This window comes from Euleptes europaea, chromosome 18 (genome assembly GCF_029931775.1).
Source record: "Euleptes europaea isolate rEulEur1 chromosome 18, rEulEur1.hap1, whole genome shotgun sequence".
Lineage (NCBI taxonomy): Eukaryota > Metazoa > Chordata > Lepidosauria > Squamata > Sphaerodactylidae > Euleptes > Euleptes europaea.
In genome coordinates, this window is record NC_079329.1 from 9235355 (window position 1) to 9242186 (window position 6832).

The following is a 6832-nucleotide window of genomic DNA, read 5'->3' on the forward strand; positions in this document are numbered from 1 at the left end:
ATAAAAATGTTTTAGTATGTGCATAACTTCTCAGTAGGGTGGGGAGGGGTAGGCAACTCCAATAATAAAAGACGTTTTCATTCAATACTGAAAATAACACGAGCGTTCTGTTGATTTTAAGGCACTTGGAAAGCACTGCTTCTGTTTATTGAAAACAAGACAAAATTTTATTTTGCACACAGTTCAGTTTACATTTCAGTGACATTCTGTTTGAAAACATACTTCTGAAAATGTGGCCTACAATAATACAAGTATCTTAGTTACAGAATTAAAATGTTTTCTTATGCTGATAAAATAATAAATATTAGAAAAGGCACAGAAAATGGCCAGAATGTTAAACAGCAGCATAGACTTAAATATGTTACTTGACATAACTACAAAACATTCTGATTTTTCAACTATGAAACAATGTCAAATAAAGTAACAATTTGCCATAAAAACTGAGAAATTAACAGTGTGAACGCTTGTTCAAAATACAGTCAAGATGGGGTGCACCTTTAATTGGACCTAGAAACAATTCAGTACCCCTGTTGAAGTAGACACTCCTCCTCCTCAGTAGTTCCCTTGCTGCTGTATTTTATACCCCTTGGAAGTTTCTGATCAGTTTTCAAAGGCAGAATGTGTTCTAATAGTTCAATCTGAATGTTACCTGCTGTGACTAGATCTACTCCAGAAATGGCCAGTTTGTAAGGCTACCAAAAGGGACCACTTGACGCCACACCTTCCAACTCTCCCACCCAAGGAATTTACTTTTATCGTAAGAATAGTGGTGCAAAGCAAATTTGTGTGCTTCACAAGGGGAAAATGGGAACCTATGAAGTAATTAAAATCCATTTTTTCACTATGAGCATCCCAGACCCTAAACTAGGGGTGTCAAACTCATTTGTTACGAGGGCCAGATATGACATAAATGTCACTTGGCTGGGCCATGCCCAGAGCAGGTGTGGCTGGCTCGCGGGCCAGATACGAGCTGTCAAGGGGCTGGATCCGGACCCTAAGCTGTATGTTTGACGCCCCCGCCCTAAACTTCCTGCGAGCAAGCTTTTCCTTAGTAATTTTACGACATTCTTTTTGTACAAGGTGGTGGGGCGGGCAAGAATGTTGTCTTGGAAAGATGGTTCAGCATAAGAACATCCCATGAAGCTGCCTTATTAGAAAAGACTTAGAATCAGACCCTTGGTCCATCTGCTCAGACCGACAGCTGCTCTCCAGGGTCTCAGGCAGAGGTCTTTCACATCACCTATTTGCCTAGCTCCTTTAACTGGAGATGCTGGGGATTGAACCTGGGACCTGCCTGCCAAGCAGATGCTCTACCACTGAGTCACAGCCTCTCCCAACACACAAAATCTCCCTCTAAATGATAAAAGGCTGGCATAAGGAGGAAATTTGCCCTAAAGGAACTTATTGAGACAGTAACTCAAATGGGGCTTATGCCTGTACCTGATCTGCATTTTGTTCAGTAGTGCATACTATTTTTGGGTGGGCATTTGACTTTGGCTTTCAGACATTTTCTCTGTAAGTAAATGGTTTCCTGACCTGGATAGCCTGGTGTCAGATTTCAGAAGCTAAGCAGGGTCGACCCTGGCAAGTATTTGGATGGGAGATCTCCAAGGAATACCAGGGTCATGACAGAGGCAGGCAATGGCAAACCACCTCTGAACTTGTTTTGCCTTGAAAACCCTACTGGGTCGCCATAAGTCGAATGTGACTTGATGGCAAAAGGGGGAGGAATCAGATATGGGGAGGTCATGTAATAAAACCACACAAAGTTGAGGGCTGATTTGTCATTCATTGAATCTAATTACCACTTTTTCTAAACCATAACATGATGCCATGCTGCACTGTTATGTAACATGAGTGATACGGGGCTTAGTATTTTTGCAAACTGGTTTCCTTTCTTAGGCCCAAGTCACCTTAAGCTCTTCCTCCTTTAGGGTACTGTGACATCCCCTAGCCTTGAAGCAGTAATGGTAATGCAGTTCTGTAAATTGCCAAAATTAAGTTGTATACCCTTTAAGTCTTGGGTCAAATGCCAAAGTCTGTACAGTGTGTGTGTTTTTATATTACCTGGACAATAAGGTAATTTTGTCCTGTTAAGAACTCAAGAAATAAGGAGTGAGACTTGATGCTTAAATACCAGCCAGAGGATACGTATTTACAGAAAGTTAAAGCTGTCCTAAAGGTGCTTTCATCCAGGAGATTAGGCCTGGGTGTTGAGTAAACTGGCGCTAACGCAAGCTATTATACCCAGGGGTTAGAAACTTGCACTCAAATTCTGGCTCAGTTGTGAAGCCTTAAGCAAGTCATGTCTCATGTGGTCTACTCTGCCAGGTTGTTGTGAAGCTACAACGTAGCTCAAGTATACATCCTTTCAAATAGCAGACCTGGTGATTACCAGATTTGGAATGACCAAACCAGGCCTTCCTAGTGGGTTCTGTGTCCTTACAGCATTGTTAGCCCAGTTGAACAGCTGTGTATTACAGTTGTCCTGTGTGTGTCTACCGTCTGGGTTTGCTTCTCCCCAGAAGCAGCTGCAGCCATAGCCTTCAGCCAAGGATCCGGCTTCTGTTAAACCACTTGGCCTTACCATAGAGACCTAGCCACACCTGAGAATGGATCCTTGTATAAATACTAATTTCCGCCCTTGGAGAGGTTAATAACGTTGCAAAATAATTTGTCCTATTAACTGTTCAATTACTGGAGGCCACGATGTTTGTAATAGCCGGTTTCCGGTTGTCGGGGAATCCACACTCAAGTCGGCCAAGCAAGTGTGTTATGTAATGGATGCTGCTGATATCATCTGTTCACGTTTAACCCTGTGCATTCCACCACCTCCCTTGGTGACTAAGGGCTGAGTAAGGGAGATCGCGACAAAGCCCCGTGCGGGTAGGGTGTGTGTTTTTTGGGGTGTTGCACAAATGTCAGGTGAAGGATTAAAAAAAAAAAAAACCCAGCGTGACAGATGATTTAGAACACCAAAATCTTGAGTTCAGATCCCTGCTTTCGGACTAATGGACCTCTTGGACTTCTGGCGTAGGCACAATAAACGGAAATGACAAGTTAGTATTCCTCAAAAGTCACTTGATTTGGAATATCTATAAAAGTAACAACCCTACAGTTATGTGGGCGATAAAAGAAGAAAACGAATTCCTGGCTGATAAAAATCTACAGTATGTGATTTATTCCCATGTTTCTTGCAAAGAGCTAAAACGCTGAATTTCCAGCTTTTGGGGGTTTACTTTCGGTAGGTTTATACATGACTGTAGGAAAAGCCTACCAGAAGCAAACATCATTTTAATCATTACCCAGAGGAGTTCTTCTAGGAGGTATGTTCTTCGGTCAATAATCCATGTGACATGAGAGGTTTGTGCATTGAGGCTTGGAAAACTGGTTTTGGTGACCACTGGGAAAATGTTATTCTTGGCAGAGATCAAGAAGTGATCAGGCAGCGGTGGCAGCCTTTACTGCCAGGTCCCTTGGGAGGGGGGGGGGGAGGTTGGTTTAGGGAATTGGATTTGTCACTGTCTTCTTCCTTTAGGATGCTTGCTTTGATGTAGGAAAGGGCTCTCCGTGGCGAAGAATGGCTAGAGGCAGAGGGTAACCTTTCCGAAAGCTGAAAGTTGTAAACTATGATTTGGAAATTCAGTTCCTTAATCCCAAATGATATGCTATGAGGGGTGGGAATTATACTCTTTGCACATGATCAGAAATACTCTCCCTATAATTACCTATGCTCCAAGTCTGCAGCTCAGTGAATTGCAGCTCAAATTAAGTCAGGAGCAGGGATATTTTTTCTCCCCAGGGGATATATTATGCATAATATGGGAGAAAGACTTTTTAGGAATAACTTTGGCTTCTCAAAAGATATAGTTGGAACTATGGCCAAACCAGGTTCAACCTTGTTCCTCAGTCCTAGTATATGCAAGGAACTAATGCAAAAAAAAAAAAAAAAGACTTTTGCATACATAAATAGCACATTTCCCATTCTGATGAATGGGAAATGTCTCTGTCTCTCCCCCTCTCCCTCCCTCCCCTATTGGGAAGAGGCCCAAACAGAAGATGACGTGAAGGAGCCACCAAAGATATCCAACAAAAGGGGTGGGCACCTGAAAAGAACACCCATCTTTTCACCCTCTCCACCCCCAATGAACCAGGGTATTGGGAAGGAAGCAGAAGAAAGCAAAAAGTACATAAGCCAGAGAGTTATTTCCCCCTGATAGAGGACCCTGTCCAAATAATGTCATTTTACAGCAGCAGGACAGGTAGAAATTCCAAGTGCCATTTTTTCCTCCAGCCAGAAGAAGCACTGCTGGGGAAAGCTACCCTTGTTGAATTCCTCCCTCTCAGGCCACTATTAAAGACAGGCAAAAATGGATCTGAATTAACTTTCCCACAAGCGATTCTTCCCTTGTGTTACCCTAGATCGTAATAACCAACTTTGGTAGCTTCACTCTGAACAGCAGTTCTACTTGCAGCATTTATCAGGTAATAACGTTTCGCTCTGTCATGTCAGGTAAGTTTCCCTGAGCTGGTATTTGCATATCACTCCTCTGTTAAAGAGACATTCAGCAACCCGAAGCATCTGCTTCCCATCATTATCTTGGTATCATTATCGCATGCATATGCATCACCTTGTGTTTCTTCCCAGGAGTTCAAATAGTGTACGTGGAGCTGTTTTTTTTTTTTTTTTTTTACACCCTCACAACATCCCTGCAGGCTGGGTTCGTCTGAGAGATTATAGCTAGCCTAAGGCCTGCATGCGAGGCTTATTTCTTTAGATCTTTATACCCTGTTTTTCTCCTCAGTGGGGACCCAAAGCGGCTTCCAATGCTATTCTCCCATTCTCCATTTTATCCTCGCGACAACCACCACCTTGCGAGGTAGATTAGGCTGAGAGAGCGTGTGACTGGCTCAATTACAGAAGCACAGAGTTGGAAGGGACCACCAGGGTCAATGTTAGCCAGCAGGCATCCATGGCATAGTGGGAATTTGACCTGGGTCTCCTAGAACCTAGTTTGACACATACCCAGGGCTCCCCAGTGTGGCACTCATGGGCGCCATGGTGCCTGAGGAATGTTTTTAGAAAGTAGGCCTGGCCAGGTAGGGTTTTTGCCCAGCAAGCCTTCTGACAGGCTCTCGGAGATTTGATTGGATGTGCAGATTTTTAAAAATGTTGCTCTGGCAGCAGCCGGCACCACAGCACAAGGATCTTCACCGCGTGACTGAAGCGAAGCTGCGACAATCGTCAGCTGGCTCTGCCTCCAGTGGCAGCCGTTTTGTGGCTTGGCCCACCATGCTGTGTCAGGCTCAGAAACGTTGGGGTGGGGGACGGGACCTGTGCTTTAGCCCCTTTAAAAAGGTTTGTGGCTGAGCAGAAAGTTCTGGTTGTGTTTTCCCTATTCAGCCAGCCCAGCACTGTACCCACTGTGCCACACTGCTCTTCAATAAACACAAGCTGCCTTCCTCCACCCCAAACCACCACATGAAGAAGAAAAAGAGTTGGTTTATATATGCCGACTTTCGTTACCACTGAAGGAAGAATCAAACCAGCTTACAATCCCCTCCCCCTCCCCACAACAGACACCCTGTGAGGTAGGTGGGGCTGAGAGAGCTCTAAGAGAGCTGTGATTAGCCCAAGGCCACCCAGCTGGCTTCGTGTGTAGGAGTGGGGAAACAAATCCAGTTCACCAGATTAGCCTCATGTGGAAGAGTAGGGAATCAATCCCGGTTCTCCAGATCAGAGCCCACCACGCCAAACCACCGCTCTTAACCACCACACCATGCTGGCTCTCAGGAGTGAACTTCGTGCATGTTTGGAGATACTTTTATTCCCCTGCACTACACCATGCCGGCTCCACGCATGCTAATGCAGAAAGCTACAGCCGCTTTCAGCTGGGTTTCCTGACCCCGGGACGGCAACCTCTAAGCAAGCCAGGGAAGGCCCCTCTCGGTTTTGGCCCTGGGTTCTGCCCTCTTCCTTTCCATTCCCCGAGGCCTGTCTCAGAGGATCACCTGCTCGCCAACGGCCCCAGCTCATGTGCAGCCGGACAGGAAGCCTTTAATTTCCCTCTCGCTTCCTGCCGGCGGCTGAGTCACTCCTTCGCACGGGTGTCACTTGACAGGCAATGCGAAGCTCCGGAACTCCTGGAATGTCCACGGCAGAAGGCCAGCCCCTGCCGTGGGAACGTGGGCCCGGAGAAATGCCAACCGAAGAGGATAGCGTGATGAATTATCATCGTCGGGACCTCCTGCTGCCAAAACACTGCAGTGCAACCCAATCAATGGGCTACATAATGCCGCCACCCCTCCACCTCTGTGGCCTCCTCTGAGGAGGGGCTTTGGCTCAGTGGTAGAGCCTCTGCTTGGCATGCAGAAGGTCCCAGGTGGACCTCTACCTGAGACCCTGGAGAGCCATGGAGTGGGGATGGGGCTCAGTGGTAGAGCCTCTGCTTGGCATGCAGAAGGTCCCAGGTAGACCTCTACCTGAGACCCTGGAGAGCCATGGAGTGGGGATGGGGCTCAGTGGTAGAGCCTCTGCTTGGCATGCAGAAGGTCCCAGGTGGACCTCTACCTGAGACCCTGGAGAGCCATGGAGTGGGGATGTGGCTCAGTGGTAGAGCCTCTGCTTGGCACGCAGAAGGTCCCAGGTTCAATCCCCAGCATCTCCAATTAAAGGGACTAGGCAGGTAAGTCATGTGAAAGACCCTGGAGAGCCGCTGCCGGTCTGAGTAGACCAGACCGACTTTGATGGGCCAAGGGTCTTATTCATAGGGTTGCCAGGTCCCGCTTCGCCACCGGCGGGAGATTTTGGGCTCAGAGCCTGAGGAAGGCG